The 12500-nt window shown below is 57.0% G+C and overlaps 1 protein-coding gene across 7 annotated transcripts in view; it reads left to right on the top strand.

Moving 5' to 3' along the window:
• The window catches only part of EBF3 (EBF transcription factor 3), a 116265-nt gene that overhangs the window by 88497 nt on the left and 15268 nt on the right, over positions 1 to 12500 (top strand). The window lies entirely within an intron of this gene.

The raw sequence follows: 12500 nt of genomic DNA, 5'->3' as shown, positions 1-12500 counted from the left end.
TCGGGCGCACGGTTTCCGCATCCTCGTCTGAGTTGGCGAAGCTGTGGACGGGTGCAGCCCCCTCGGGCCGTGTGGTCCGGGCCCCTCCCCACATCCGTGCACCTTGCCCTTCCGGCCCGTAAAGCAAAGCGGTGGCCTCGTCAGCGACAAGTCACTTCCAGCCCGCATCGGGCAGCTACCCGTGTGCCCGCGCCGTCACTCCGCGTGGCTGCTGGTGATGTTGCCGCTCACTTGCACAAGTTGGGACTCCGAGATTACACACGTGTCACGTGCCCGAGGCCGCACACGCCGTAAACAGGGGTAAGCCAGGTGTCTGCTCCAGGCCCTATGCTGTGATCCTCTTTCTGGGAGGGTCTCAAACTTGTGTCACCAGACAGGGTCGCCCCTGAGATTACGCGGAGTTGTTTTATACGACGCTCTGCCCACACAGGTGCTCAGTTAACACCGTGTGTCCGAGGTTGCTCTTGACAAACGCCATAAATAAACTCAAGGTGTCTTTGCGTTTTGATGGCCTCCTAGCCAACTGCAAAAGTTGTAACGTTTGAGAAGGGTTTGTACCGCTGGGCAGCACCTGCCGAAACCCCGTGAGGCGGCAGGGATGGGCGCTTGTTCTATTCCTACCGTGGCCTTGACGTGGTGGCGTGGTGAGGGGGCCGGGGGGTCCGTGCCGGGAGCCTGGGTTGGGCGCGGGCTTGACAACACGCCGTCACTGGCTGCAGGATGCCCCAGAGCGGGTGTGGCCTCCCTTCCTCTGGGATGTGGGCCTCTCTGTCCACCAGGCGGGGGGTGGGTGGAGGGACGCTGTCCGCGTAGGGGTGTGAAGAGGAAGGAGAGCTTACTCACGCACTCCCCCTTGTAGGAAGGGTTGAATGGGTGTGGGACGAAAACTGAAGATTCTTCCAGCACTGCTTCCCATAGGCCCGACATCACCTCAGGGGTGGGCCTGACTTGGGTCCTCTCAGAGCCATGACTGTCGTCCCCAGAGGCGTCCAGACCCTTAACAGCTTGGCCGCCAGCGATACCTGGGGTCCTCGATCGGGGGGCGTTTCCTCCTCTGTTGTCTGTCCCAGTGCCCTGCCACACGGTCAAGGTGGGAGAGGAGGTGTCCACGCTAAGGGCTGTTCCTCCTATGGGACCAGCACACGCTCCCAGGAGCCCAGAACTGCCAAGGAACAAGGGGGAAGTGGACGTAGCGAAAAGCTGTGGGTGCGCATCCTGGGCCCTCTGCTGGGGTCTGGGCGCTTTTGGCTCCCTGGGAAGATCCAGACGCTGAGAGGGTCAGCTCCTCGAGTCTGTGAGGCCCCCCGTGTGTCTCATGCAAAATGGGGTTATGCAACGTGGGGCATCTTGGGAGTGTCCACGCGTCTCCGACGAGTGCTGGGTGGTGGGTCCAGCCAGGTGCCAGGTCCCTGGGCGGTGTGGCCAGAGTTCCGTCCTGTACCCAGTGGGGCCTCTGTGCCCCTCCGTGTTCACAGCTCACGGGTGCCGCACGTCTCTGGCCTGTGAACTTGACGCTGTGCAAGCTCCCCTCTGCCTGGTGTTGGCCGGAGGTCCTGGGCCCGGTGCCTCCTGACCCCTCTGAGTCCCACTCTCTCGCCGGCCTGCCCCCGTGGGTTTTGTGTAGGTCAGGGAGAACTTAGGGGCCACGTCTGCCCCAGGTGGGCTCTCACAGGCGGCACCTTCTGTGGATGGTTAGGGTGACCGCCGTCAGGGGCCTCGGCTCGTCCAAGGAGGAGACATTTCCTGTCTCTTCACAGCCGTGTTGTTTGTGGGCTCACGCGTCTGCCACGTGACATGGGCGTCCTGGCTGGTGGAAGGCCCTGCCGCGAGCGTGTCCGAATGCGGCCAGCCCGACCTGCCCATCTGCACAGACACGGAGGACGGGCTCTCCCACAGCAGTTATTCTGCCCATCATCCTGGTTCGAGGCCTCAGCGGTGCCTTCAGGGGCTGCTGTCATAGATCAGACCTTCGCATCTGCAGGATTGGGTGGGGGGGCGGGTCAGTGGCGTTGTGAGAAGGACGTGATGGCAGAAAGGTCCGGTTCTGCTCTCTGGCTGCAGGAGGGGCCGGGCTGAGCTTTGGAGACCAGCACAGGAAAATGAGAAACTGTGTGGGGGTGGGGCCGCCTGTCACTGGCCAGCAGGGGTCACGTGTGCAGGGCCCCTAGGGGCAGTATTGCCCGGGTGGGGGGGCTGGCTGGGTGCCGGGGTGGCCCTCGGTGCACAACACCTTCCTTGGCTTCCTCTCCCGGGTCTGGGCTGCTCCAGGGTTATCCCCCAAGAGTGCCGGCTGCCACCCGCTGTCCCTGGTGCCGTCTTCCATTTCTACGGGGTGGACGTCGTGTCCCCCACCCCCACGCTGACTGGGCTTCTGGGGCCACGGGTTCAGGGTCCCCTCTGCCCATGCAGAGTTCTCCCACGAATGGGCGTTTCAATGAGGCCGTTCAGTGAGCTCAGGCTTTCCGAGCGGGAGGCTAATCTATTGCCCCCCCCCCCCCCCCGGCCTCAATCATTAACGGGAATATACATTTCAAACGCTGTGTAAGGGATACGGGGCCCCGTACACTCTCAGGGAGCAGAGGAAAGGTGGGGTCATAACCTGTCTGACCTGGAAGCTTCTGTCTGATTTGCATTGCCCTGAAATTGATGGGGACAATGAAGTAATCACTGGGAATTGCACTCTCCCCCCTGAAAATCGAGCCAGCCCTTCTGGACGTCGGGACACGGGCACGCAGCCCCTGCAGGGAGGGCGCCGTCCCCTGGGCATCTGGCTCCTATCAGTCCCGGAGGCTGCCGGGACACCCTCACGGTGAACCTTCCCGGCCGAGGCAGCCAGGCCCCGGGGATAATGAACCTGCCCGAGGAGGAGGGGCCCCGCCCGCCAGACGCAAAAGGCCTAAATGATCTGTTTACAGTGATCTGAGAAACACCAGATTTTTTCAGAACCAGACCCGATCAGTCAACCCGGAGTGGGTGTGGGTGCTCTCTGCTGCCCCCGCCCCGGGCCCGTCCATCCGTCCGTCCTTCCGGGCCCTCTGGCCTGCTGCTTTGAACCGCTATCAAGGCCGAATTACCTTGGGAGGTAGTGGCAGTTCAGTTGATGAGCATGGTGAATTAAAAGAAGGAGTCACAAGTGACCTGTCCGGCTCCTCCACACGGGTCCTTTGTATTCCCAGTGCGTCTCACCCCTGTTGTAAGAAGGTCAAAAATGAGAGAGAGAGAACAATTTTCAAGCGGCTAGCACTTAGGAGCAGAATTAACAATCACTCTGTATGTAATTGCCAGTTAATAGTAAATTGCCTTTTAGACTGTAAAATGCAATATAAACGGGTAGGCACCTAAAATTAAATTAATGAGATATTTGCTGCATTTAAAAGTGAATCGTGCAAATTAATAACTGAGCGCAATGCTTGTTTTAATATTTGTCTGATAGCGTGTCATTTGCTTGTTTAATAGTAATTAAACTAGTCCTAGGGTAGCCTACCTGAGAAACTCCTGGTATGGGCAGACCAAACGGTTTCACATTCATAACTTCGCCAGGAGAAACACATCGAGTTGTTAAGAGCAGTAAGAAATTATTTTTCAATTAGGATGTAGGCATTGCCGCGTTACTTGATTGAGACAAATTGGGATTTGTACGCTTCTAATTGAAATTACGTTAGAACGAAAACTCGTTTCACAGACACGTTTCCGCGTGTGAGGCGTTCTTGCACGAATGTGACTGTCGCTGTTGCCGTGAAGCGTCCACGTGGCGAAACTGTTTCCTGGGGCACAGACACACCGAAGCTGGTCCGTCGTGGCTCCCTTTCAAGCGTCGTCCCGCGGGTGTCCCGGGGTGGGGGTGGGGGGGCTCTTAGGGTTGACGTCCTGCGCCTGAATGCTTGGCTGACCCACCTTCATTTTAGAGATTTCTTTTGCTCAATTACAGAAATTATCACAAATTACCGGGAGACGACATATTGTGTGCCACAGGCCAAAGCCAGTTACGGATCAAGGTCCTGGCAGTTAACGGCATGTCCAGAGTGGCCGCGGCGGGAGCCGGAGCGCTGCACGCGTGGGCCAGGCTCAGGTCTGCGGTGCGTTTACTTGGCGGGGACATGAAAACGATTATTTTCTGCACAAAGATGTGCATTCAGTTTCCGGCTTGTGAAATCATTACTCAGCCAGTAATTGCTAACAGTTTGTGTTCTTTCCGATACAGTATTTACGTTGTCGTTTGTTTGAAGTCAGATTGTGCCTTAATCGGGGGACGTGTCAAGGCGGGGACCGCCCTGTCCTCAGGTGTTGTCCTGGCCCTATGGGGTGACTGTTTCTGCGCCCAGGGCCTTCTGTGGCCTCCGGCAGACTTCCACCGTTTACCCCCCACCTCCTGTCACCCCTTGAAAGGCACTCATGTTTCTGAAGTGGTTTAAAGATCTTTTGTGTGCATTCAGATGTGATTCTGTCAACAGCACGGTGACACGCTGTAGAGTCAATAGTGCCCTTCGACCACAGGCAGCCCCAACCAGCCGTCCCCCCGGCCGGCGCTCTTCAGACAGATTACTTGTACCCACAGCACAAATGATTCCTAGTTCCCCCCTCCCCCATCATACTGTTTTCACTGTGCTAAACTGGATGCTGATGGCTTCTCGTCAATGGAAGCCACCTGATTATTTCAATGGCAAATATTTAACCACATGTGTGGACCTGGTGGAGAAACAAATATTGTAATTACGGGCCCTGGAGTTTGGGGAAGCTTCCAGCCATGGAACCGTCTGCTGTGGCCAGTGAGGCCCCGTGGCTCTTGGCTGTTCCCTGTCTGCTCCTCTCTGTTGGCCACGACGGGGTTCACGGCTCCTACCCGGCGGTCGGAGGGTCCCTGGCAGGTAGACGCCTTGGCTTTTCTGTGAGGTTTGTGATGTGGGGCCTGTGTTTTCAGCGCAGGCCGTGTCCGGGCCTGTCCGGAGTCGGAGGGCCGGGACAGCTGTCTGCCTCGCGCACAGCTCCTACACCCACCGCCATTTCTTGTCCCAACGCAGCTGGGCTCAGGAGCCCGGGCTCTTGTCATTTGTTTGCATGCTGGCGGTAGAGGGCGGATTTCTTTTTAATGTTTATTTCTGAGAGAGAGACAGAGTGTGAGTGGGGGACGGGCAGAGAGGGAGACACAGAATCCGAAGCAGGCTCCAGGCTCCGGGCTGCCGGCACAGAGCCCGACAGGTGGGGCTCGAACTCACAAACCGCGAGATCATGACCTGAGCTGAAGCTGGACGCTCGGCCGACTGAGCCCCCCCGGGCGCCCCTAGAGGGCAGAGTTTTGCCCTCTGACTGGGACGGTGTGTGCCTGGGGCTGGCTGGTCGTCTTTGGGGTCATTGGCAGGACTCCTCGGGGCCCGGGGGGAAGGGAGGGCACCCACCTGGTGCCCTCTGCACTGTGCGGTTCAGCATGAGGCCAGGTGGACATCAGTGAACCTGCTGGCATGCTGCCTGGGCCCTGGCGGTGTGGACATCCACAACATGCCCGTCTCAGGCCTGGCGCTGGGAGGGTTCCCGGGGTTACCGCTGTCCCCTTGCCTCCTGTCTCGAAGGAGGCCCAGAGAATGAGACACACCGCTTGTGCTATTGCACAAGTAGACTATTTGTCCTAATCAGTGACACCCATTTACTAGAATTGCTTAAAATGAACTATACCTCATACAGAAATCGCACATTTAGAGACTTCCATTCATCATCTGAAAATTGAGGGCCAGTAAACTTTTCTGCTCCTCCAGTGGGATCGTAGGCATGCATCAAAATGTTAAAAATGATTGGTGAGAGGGAGCTGTCACCCATTTATCAAGGAAAAGAACATTATTTGCTAATTTCCCAACCAGGCTGGTGACAGGGTGCTTCGTCTTTGGACCCACGGTGACCAGCATGGCCTTTTTGTTATTAGTACAAGTCAAGCGCTTTTGGGCAGTTGCTAACAAGACACATTTGTCTGTCATCAGAGGGGCTGTGGTTGTTTTCCAAGTGGCTGTGACCAAAGTCCGCTCCCTGCGCCCCGATTGGCCGCGCTTCCCGGGGCCGCGCTAACCCAGGAGGAGAAACCAACTGATAAATCACGAAGTTTCCATGTCAAGGTGAAGGTATTGACTCTCCGGCACCAAACCTGACAAAATGTAGCCGAGAGGACACAGCCATTTATCTTCCCCAAAGGACAAAAGGGTCATCCGGGTTTCACTCAGTGGTCGTCGAGACGTGGACGGGCGGAGGAGGGGGCCTGGCCCTCTGCCCGCTGAGTCCCCGGCACGGGCAGGCTCCCTGGCTTCCCTGCGCGCCCGGGGGGCCACGGGGAGAGTCACGGAAGGGGATGGGCTCACGTGCGGGGGGTCTGTTCCGAGCCTCTGGTTGGCACGGATGCCTCGCGCGTTTCCGAGAACAGTTTGGAAAGGGCACGGGGGTGGGGAACGGGTGAACCCCCCATTCGAAAGCACAACGTGAAATACAGTCAGCTGAAGTGCACAGCAAAGCAGAGATAACAAATGTGCAAATAAAATCCCGCAACTCACCCTGGCGAAAATCTACGAGTCCGGCGATGGAGACCAAGGGAGGCGTCGGAACAACCTTTCGATGGAGAACCTTAGACGGAAGCGTGTGGTGCTTTCAGCGCTAAAGAAGGGGACTAGGTCAGGTGTCTCTGTGATCCTGGGAGAACAGAAGCCAGGACTACGTGTCGCCAAGCCCCGGCAGGGATGCCACGGCCTCCTCCCGCCGGGTCCGTTTGGCTGGACGCGGGGCACGGTGCAGGGCCCAGGCTCGACGTGGACAGCGAGTGCGGTCCACTGTGGCATGCCGCACAGGCTGGGACGGGGACGCCCTGCGAGCTCCGGGGCGGCCTGGGCTTTGTTCGGGGAAGGTCTGCGCACCTGTCCGTACACACTTGTTCCGTGGTGACTTGGATCCCAAAAGCTCAGCCTGAGAAAAAGTACTTGTAAGAAATGATCATTCAGATCAGTTGGGCCTTTCTGATTCATTGTAGAAAATGCAAAATGAGTGATTCTTTTCTTAGAATGGTTTTTCAATAAAAGAAGAACAAAGTGGAAAGCTATTAGTGACGCGGACGATTTGCTGCCGCCCCCCCCCCCCCCCCCCGCAAAAAAATAGAAGTTTCAAATACTCTTAACGAGCATACGGAGTAAGTTGGCCCCACCAGGGACCTGAGTGTATGTGGTGTTGCACGTATGCTCTGGAAGGCTCATTACAGACCGTGTTAAACTTTAAATACAGAAACTCCCGTGGAGACAATTGGCCGCTGCAGATTGTGCTAAGCATTGGTGTAAATCATCTTTAGAGGGAGTTTAAGGTGCAGCCTGGCGGTGGGTCTGTCTGTCCCTCCTCCTGTGCAGACTCCCCCTTCCCTGCCCTCGTGCGGCGGGCCTGCCTCACCTCTCCCACTCACGGAAACCCTGCTGCCGAGCGTGGGTCCCGGGGCCGGGGTCCTCTCCTGCTCTGAGCGTCAGATGACCCTTGAGGACCTAGGTCAGGACCCCGAGGTGGCCAGATGCGGGGGATTCTGCCAGATTCCTTCTCTGTCTTGTCACGCCTTATTCTCCGAGGAGAAGGCCCTTGCCTGATGCCCCTCCGCCCTCCTCATCGCAGCCCCAGGGACACTGGACGGAGGGTGGGGGGCTGGGGGCCTGCAGGGTCGGACCCCTCTCCAGTCTTGTGGATCTGGGTGCCCGGCACTGGCAGGCAGCCACAGGCTTTCCCACAAAAAGTCAGTCCATCCCTGGTGTTGGAGACCAACTGGTGCTTTTCCTAACGAACCTTCCCCGGTACAGAAACATCCCATGTAAAGTTTTAGGCCCCTCGGTGCTGGGCTGGTGGACAAGCCCCAGGTCAAGGGATTGCAGCTACTACAGCGGTTTTGTGGGTGCAGGAGCTACGTGACGTGGCTTTACCACGTACCTGGCATTGGACGACAGCACGTTCCCGGGCTAAAGCCTGTAAATTCAGAGGTCGTTTCAGAGTTGACTTGTTTAAATACCATGAAAACGAGGTGTGGCGGTGCAGTGTCCCACGGCTCCCTGCCTGGGGCGGGGGGGGGGGGGGCTCATGCTGACGTTCTACTGTCACAGCCCCCACGACAGCGCCCCAGGTCGCTGGAGATTCGTCAGGGTGCCGTGGAGAACAGCTGGGGTGCTTGGGGCCCTGCACCCCCGTCACCCATGCGCCCCCGCCCCTCACGGCCCAGAGTTCTGCAGAGGCTCACGGCACCTGTCCTCTGCCCTTGGAACACACGATTACCAGGAACGACGTTAAAGACGAGCAGGGTGTGGAAGGACGCGATAGTGAAGCTCCCTGTCCACGCGATTTGGAACTTAGCCTGGTGTCGGAAAACACTCAGGGTTTGCCCGATGCCCACCCGCACCAGGTACTCAGCGGGGCCCTGCAGGCGATTCGGAGAAGGGGGGGTCTGGGTCTCACCGGTGCTCGGGGTGAGGCAGCCCTCGACGGTCGGTTCCTCGGCAGAGGAAGGAGCCGTGATGCCGGGTTCTGGGCTGCACCCGGCCGATGTCTGATGCATGAGCCCCGTTTATAGTCTTGCTGACTCACAGTCTTATGGGAACGGAACAGGATATGAAAAAGAAGTGAATAAAACAGTGCTAAAAGTTGCTAAGTTCTGTGAGGAAGGGACAGCCGAGGCACCGGGGGTCTCCTAGGAGGGAGGTGGTGCGGGGTGGCTGGGGAGGCCGCCCTGGACGTGGGCAGCAGGGGTGGGGAGTTTCCAGGTAGGGAGAAGAGTGTGGACCGAGCGTGAACTCCGAGCCAGTCTGGGTGAGAGGCAGGGCTGCGGGGTGGCGGGGAGGTCCCGTGAGGCCACAGGGGCCTTCCGATCCCAGTACGCCGTGGGATTTCAGGACACCTTGTATGGAAGCAAAACCATTTTACGTGAGCACGTAACTCAGAGTCCTGTGTGCAAGGACTGTGGTTGGGGGATCCTAGCATTTACGTTAATCTCGGTGATGGCCTCGAGGGCTCTGCCTTAGAACATTCCTGTTCCTCACCCAGCTTGAAAACCAGGAGTGGGGGCCGCCTGAGTGGAGACTGCAAAGGGCAGTGACGTTGGGAAGCCGTTACGCTCCGTAAATGGGAGGCCTTCCCTGTGAACCCCCCTTCCCCAAAGCCGGGGTCGGCCTCCTTCACCCCGGGTAGACCTCTCTTCTTTACAGAAGTGCCGGCAGCGCCCTTATCACGAGACGACGTTCCGACCAGGAACGACCAGGAAGAGCGTTTTCCTCGGTGGAGGGAGAGCTGGTGTGTAGAGTCTAATCCAGATTAGAGATGCTACCTTCACTTGGAATCTAGTTTTTTATGCAGATGGAATTCACGTGGCATAAAATTCACCCAAAGCGTAGACTTCGTAGGTTTTAGTCTGTGGACAGAGTTGTGCAAGCGTTGTTCATTCAAGAACACTTTCACTGCACGGAAAGGAACGCTGTACCCGTGAGCGGTCCCTGGGCGTGTCCCGTTCCTGTCCCTTGCCTCCCCCTGCGCCCCCAGCTCCCCTCCTGTGCACTTGCTCTCTCCCGACGTTTCACGTAAATGGAATCACGCAGCACGCGGCCCTCTGCGACTGGCGTCTTTCACTCGGTGGCACGTCGGCCGCACGGTAGCCCACGTCAGATCTTCGTTCCTCTGCAAGGCTGAGTACCGTGCAGTTCACCAGCTCACAGACACGTGGGTAATCACAGGTGCTGAAACCTCGGGGTGGACACGGGACAGTGTCACATTCACCTAAACGTTTGTGTGGACGGAGGATGGTGTCACATTCACCTTGGCCTCCCCCCCCCCCCCCCCCGTCAAAAATGTGGCGACCCCTCCTGCTGCCGTGCACCTCGCGTGGGGCAGGTTAGGTGCCGTGACACAGGGTGGCGGCCCCACCCTCGGGGAGGAGGACGGGCCCCGAGCGAGTGAGTGGACGGCTGGGAGTGTGGGCCCGCGGTGGGGGTGGGGCGGGGGGCTGGCTGGCTTCGGCGGCACGGGGGCGGGGGTCTTTCCGCAGCAGGAACACCCCCAGCCTTGGGAGTTGGGGGGGCGGGTATTACTTTCAGAGCTCATTCTTCAGCTTCTGTCTGAACAGAGATTTTACGCTGGTTTAGAGTGTGCAAATCCATTGCCGGGATGGTTCTCCACAGAGCGTTATGTTGCCTGTTTGGGTTTTAAGACCTTTCCTTGAAAGACCATCTCTAAGAGGTTTAGCAGCACCAGGACACTTGACTTTTCTTTCTCGGGGAAAGGATGACGGCTAGCGCGAGACCTCTCGTGCACAGAGCGCGGTTTCAGTGGCCGGCCTCTCCTCTTGTTTGGAGGCTCTTTATACGTAGAGGGAGCTCCCGTCTGTCGGGACAGCCTTGGTGGGGGGGCGCGGGGGTTGCGGGACGGCCAGGGCCCCTCGCCCACCCCGGAGCCGCCGCCGCCGCCGTGGGGAGTCTGTCTCCGGGCTCCCCGTCCCTGGAGACGGAGCCGTCCGGGAAGTGAGGGCGGCTGATACGCAGGTGCCTTAGTTTTCCTTAGCTGCCGGGCCGGGCTCGGCAGGTGTAGTTTCGCCATGCTGTGAAAGCTGTAATCCAGTGTATTCTTTGAGGTATGTAAACAGAATTGTTTGAATGCAATCCAGTAGTTGTCAGCAAGGGTATTATTTTGGTAACAAGGAAGATGAGCTGTCCCCTTTTCTGCATTTGGTGTCACATCACAATGCTGTCATCCGCTGCCAGGCGGTGGTGAATGGAAGCGGGTCCCTGTGCACAGGCCGGGCTGGGCTGCGTGTGTGAATACCAGAACAATATTCCCCATACGAACGGGGAGGCACCTGACTTCCAATTAGAAGTCAAGCGTGGCATTTTTCCCATCCTCGGAAGTCTTGCTTTCGGAAAATACCCTCGGCTGGCGGGTCGGAGGGGCTTCCGTGGCGGCGGCCACACGTGGACCAGAGGCGGGCCGGGGTGGGGTTGATCCCCCTGCTGGTGGCGGGGACCCGTGGCGGGGGGGGGGGGGTGGAGGGGCCGGAAGGGCCAGGTCAGTTGGGTGAGGGCAGCCTGGGGTCAGCCGCTCGGCATCTGCAAAGGGTGACCCGAGGCCTTCCCGTAGGTGCCCACCCGGGGGGCCGGGCCGGGTGGGGGCTCCTGGGGCCCACGCCTCTGGTGCGTGACGCAGAACCGCCGTGGCCTTTGTGTTTCCGTGCACGCCACGGTGCCTGGCTCACCCTGCCGAGTTCTGTGATTGAAATTCATTGCCAAATTTATTGAGAAATTAATGAGAAAAGCTGCAAAGTATTGACTTTGAGAGGAAAACACAACTCATCTTGAATGAGGAGGAAAATGCAGCAATAATTTAGCCAGTATTGATTTGGCCCTGTCCGTGTATTGATCTTCATTTTACAATATTAATTTGCACCTGCAATCGGCTGCAAAGGGAACCGATTTCATTTCGTGGCCGCGTTAATGTGCAAAGCATTAGGTGCTCTTAAGAAGTGGGGGTCTCGCACGTCCTGTCGGGAAGGCAGGCTTTTTTTTTTTTTTCTCTATTTTTGCTTGTTACTGAAATAGACTAAAAATTAATTTTTTTGTCGGACAAAATATGAAAGCGAAAACCCATCTAAACCGTGGCCCTCCTCTCTGCCGCGCGGGCCGCTTTTCATCCGCACGCGGAGCCGTCAGCCGCCTGAAACTCCAGGCCTCTCTCATCATCATCCCGGATCAGTTCAAAGTTCATGAAATTTCTATGAGCATTGATCTCGCCCCATTGATTTTTTTTTTGCAGCAGATCTTTGAAATTTTAATTTCCCGAGCATCTGAATTTCTTATAGATGAAATGCGCTTGGAGGAGACGGTTGATGATGAAGTAGACGAGCTGGCATCATTTTCAAGCCCAAAAAGGGGAGAGGAAACAGGCGTCTGCAGACCTCGCGCGACGGTCTCGACGTGGAGTGGTGGCGGCACCTGGGGGCGCTGAGGTGCGGGGTGGGGGGCGCTGAGCTCCGGTTTGGTCCTCCGCGGCCACACGTTTTTAATGCAACTTTTTATACAGTCATTTTTGAGAGAAAAGCTATCTGGAGAAACAGCAGGACAGAGAAACATTCTTCACTGTGCGATCATTTGCTCACAGCAGTGTTTATCACCTGGTCAAGTTCACCTAGTTACTTATCAGTGGGACATTTAATAACCTCAAGGTGATATAATTGCTATTGGCATTTTTCCCCCTTGGATTCAGCTGGTTAATGTGTAAACTACTTGTCAGCAAATAGCACTTTGTCACTGAAATCACTAACACCCTCTAGAGGGATGTCTTTGTATTGAGCAATTTAATTTTACTTTATTTAATTTTTACACATTACAACCTGTGTTCATTCAGGCACACTGAAGGCTCGCAGTCTGTTGGGGCAGGGTCTGGGTATCCTGTTAGTAAAATATACTATATCTTATTTAACAATCCCCATTGCCTTAATTGAAGTGCGTTCTTGTCCCTCGGAAAAGGAACTG

This window comes from Panthera tigris, chromosome D2 (assembly GCF_018350195.1).
Source record: "Panthera tigris isolate Pti1 chromosome D2, P.tigris_Pti1_mat1.1, whole genome shotgun sequence".
NCBI lineage: Eukaryota > Metazoa > Chordata > Mammalia > Carnivora > Felidae > Panthera > Panthera tigris.
Note: the sequence above shows the minus strand (reverse complement) of the source record. Positions and strands in the feature narration are given on the sequence as shown.